Genomic DNA, 4100 nt, shown 5'->3' with positions numbered 1-4100 from the left:
CAATCATCTTACAGAAATAACTTACTACTAATTATGTCTGTATCTTCTCACCTAACATGTAATAAGAGTTGAAAGCAGTCTCTTTTATCTAATTTAATGTTGTAAATGGTTTGATTATGATGATATTATTTGACAAATAAAAGGTACAGAAGGATGGTACCACTGAAATGAAATGACAGAACGCTGATAAAGAAAACATTGCAACGCAGTTAGCTCTTTTCAGCCTCAAACTGTCCACATTGGCAAGCAACATTGCAACAGCACACGCATACATATACACATACACACATGTGTGCTCATGTACACACACAATTACATGAATGCTAAATTCAGGGTTTATTGTACAAAAAAAGTTCAAAAAAATATTAGTGATTAGGACACATGATAACTTGCCTTATTACAAAATAATACATAATCCAGTCACCACGGGTGTTACATTTTACCTGCCTCTCCACATGTGACCAAATAATTTATTTATATTTAATTAATTACCTAATTAATTAATCCATTTTTGATGCTAATAGTAGGGCTTGAACTCAGTGCCTGGCTCCCAGAATTTGTTATTTTTTTGTTTTAGTTTCTCAAGGACAACATTTTACTGCTTGTACCACAACTCCATTTCTAGCTTTTGCTAGTTACTTTCAAATCAGAATCTACTGGACTTTCCTTTTCTTTCTTTTGTTTGGGGGGGGTCTGGTCGTGAGAACTGAACTCAGGAGTGTGCTGTCCCTCAGCTCTTCAGCTCAAGGCTAGTGCTCTAAAACTTGAGCCACAGCGCCACTTCCGGCTTTTTTTTTTATTTTTTCTTATGTGATGCCAGGGAATCTAACCCAGGGCCTCATGCATGCACGGCAACAGCTCTACCACTGAGCCACCTTCGCAGCCCCTGGACTTTTTTTTTCTTGGTCTGGTTTCAAACCTCAATCCTCATATTTTATCTTTGTGATTATCTAGGATTAAAGCCATGAGCCTTTAGTTTGGCTTCTATTTTTTCTTTTATGTTTATCTAATGAACATATTCAGACAATAATTTAAAACTTAGATTATAAAAGCAAGATGTACAGTGATGATATTGTCCTGTCAGAAATTCAAGTTAGTAATGTACATTTCTTCTTAAGGCCATACACAAAAAATACCATGATATAGAGTAAAAGAACACACTATTGAACGTATGAGCTTTAAGAGCTTTTTAATAGAGCCATTATTTATTGTTACCCAACATTAGAAAACATGTATAATGCAGTAGTAAAATCGAAGTCCTTTGCATGACTACTTAAGTTCCTTGCTTTTTTTTAGACACTTGTTTTCATCTAAAAAAGTAGGCCTGTCTATTGTCTTCATGTGATTTTGATGATTGAAGGTGCTTAATTAGAATCAAAATGTATTAGTAGTCCTTTGCTATTTAGTGTCACTTTTTCTTTTTAGAGAATATGATGATCAAAACAATAGTTCAGAATCAGCAAGCAATAGTTCAGAATCATGCTTCCAGTGCAAGCAGTTAATCCTCAATGCCATTTTCCACAAAGTTTTGTCACAGATACAATCGGCCTGCTTTTCTAGCTGCTTTCCTAGCCTGGACCTATTCCTTCACTGCACAGAAAAAGTGCGATTCAACTGATTTCAGTCAGACCTATTACTAGAATTATCAAGGATTTAGATTCTTATCTGTAATTTGGTCAAAGCTGTGTCTCTTTATGTAGGATACTAAAAATGTATTTACTAATTTCAAGTAAATACATAAATTCTATTCCCATCTATTTAAAAAAATAAAATTTTGTTTGCTCAATTAATTGATCAGAGGCATGGATTTTGGGGTAGCTATGTCATTGCACATCTTTCTCTCTCTTCCTCTCTCTCTTTCATGGTTCTCATAGATAATATGATTGCTACATAATTATCCTAATTTATTTTGCTTTTATATTTTTGGTTTCCTCATTTCACTTCCTGCTCTGTCATTTGCCTTTTATATAGGAGGCATTATTTCATATTTTCTATTTCCTTGAATAAGCGGCACATGAAGATACCAATGGTCCTCATTTTGAGTCTGTACATTTGAATCTTTCCTCTGCTTTCCCTAAATTCCTTACTCTCCTGTTAGAATAATTTTGAGTAATAAAAATGGAAAAAGAGAAAATAAATCATGGTGAAAAAAAACAGTTACAGAAAATTCACTGGATATTTCTGAACAGTTCAACCTACGTGAACTATTAGGGAAATACATTGACACCTCATTCACACTGGCACTCAAAGTCTCTGGTTCAGCAATTCTAATGATGATGAGGAACAATATGAAAAAGTGAGGAATGGTATCAATTGGAAGAAAAAATGGAGAAGGGTCCAAGCAAATTTCTTCTTTGGACTGCTGAAAATAATCGGCTTACTACAGTGTGAGACTATTTTCCTAAATGGCCACTCATGTGAATACTAGGAATGACGATGAATATACCCCCACTTCATCGGGAAGCCTACAGTGGACAGTTAGACATGGTCCATGAGTTGATTCCTCAAGTGGAACATGCAGTAACTGTAGATGGCTGGACACCCCTGCACAGTGCATATATCTGGAATAATACTAGAGTAGCTTCTTTTTTACTTCATCATGATGTAGCTACCAATGCCAAAACTAAAGGCCTCTTGATCCACTTGCATAATCCGGATCTCCTTTTGTTGAACCCTTATGTCAATCCAGGCCTGACGAACAACTTGGAAGAAACTGCATTTGATGTTGCCAAAGGATAAGTATGTATCACTACCTCTTTTAAGTTGTGGAAGGCTGTACAAATTGTTCTCCTCAGTCCTAATGGTTTGGTTAAGTTTCTTAAATTTCAAAATTGCCAGACCATCCTTTGTGTCCACACAAAATATTTTCACAATCTAAATAAAATAAATCTTTTTATGGTTGGTTCTGGGGCTTGAACTCTAGGCCTGGGTGCTATCCTTGCCATCTTCAGCTGAAGGAGAGTGCTCTACCACTTGAACCACAGCTCCACTTCCAGCTTCCTAGTGGTTTAATGGAGATAAGAGTCTCACAGACTTTCCTGCTTGGGCTGGCTTTGAACCGAGCTCCTCAGATCTCAGCCTTCTGAGTAACTAGAATTATAGGAGTGAGCCACTGGCGCCCAGCAACAGCAATATCTTACTGTAAAAATTCATGGATTCTGTGGAATTCGTCCAAGTGAATTTCCTACCTTTGATGTCAAAATGTATTCAAGAGTTTTATATACATCTATAATGATTTCTGCAGAGTTGGTGATTTTTTAATCAGAAATAATTTAACTTATATGTTGAAATGAGTAGTACAGAAACTAAAGTATGTCTGGTCATTGTCTGAAAATAGTATAGTATAAAATATTCTATATTCTATGTTTGTATAACGTGCATAATCTATTTTATTCTTCCTAGATATACTCTGAATTCTATATTGTTTTATAATATATAGGTTCTTTAGTGTGTCCTTTCAGATTGCATTCCAGATAGAAACAGTTTAAGATTCCTTTTTTTTCCTTATACTTATATATACGTCCTTATAGTATTTTATTTCTTTGGGAGAAAATGACAAAGTTGTCTAATTTCAAAAGATTTGTAAAGATTATGCTATGTAAAGGCCTTTCTAAGGTGAAGATTTTAAACATTGATGTCAAACTAACATTTAATTATACTAATTACATTTATTGTTACATTTGTAATTTTGTAATCAACTTTTTAATAACTGTTTTTCATTTCTTGCATCTGAAGAATGAAAAATATGGAATACTTCGCAAATTTTCATATCATTCTTGAGCAAGAGCCATGTTAATCTCTGTATTGTAATTTGGGTATACGTGTTGCTAAAGCATGTAATATCCTTTAAATTTAAGTAGTTAATGATGCAATCTTTATACAGGCTTATATTATCGGGTACCTATTGGTAACAAAGAAACCTTATTGTTCCTAACAATGCTATTGATCTTATTTCCCTATAATTCTGTGAATACTGGAAAAAATTATATTGTTCAGTCAATTGCTCACATTTGCAATATTTTTGTCAATCATTATTTTAAGTCTTTTTAATTTGGGATTTGATTGTACTTTCAAGAATTTATAGGTAGGTCTAAAGGTGA

At 34.1% G+C, this 4100-nt stretch overlaps 1 pseudogene; it reads right to left on the bottom strand.

Moving 5' to 3' along the window:
• Positions 1 to 3739: 3739 nt before the first annotated feature.
• LOC122095460 lies at positions 3740 to 3836 on the bottom strand (annotated as a pseudogene).
• Positions 3837 to 4100: the final 264 nt, after the last annotated feature.

This window comes from Dipodomys spectabilis, unplaced genomic scaffold (assembly GCF_019054845.1).
Source record: "Dipodomys spectabilis isolate Male_0828 unplaced genomic scaffold, ASM1905484v1 ptg000351l, whole genome shotgun sequence".
NCBI classification, from domain to species: Eukaryota; Metazoa; Chordata; class Mammalia; order Rodentia; family Heteromyidae; genus Dipodomys; species Dipodomys spectabilis.
This window is presented reverse-complemented; position numbering and strand designations above follow the sequence as displayed.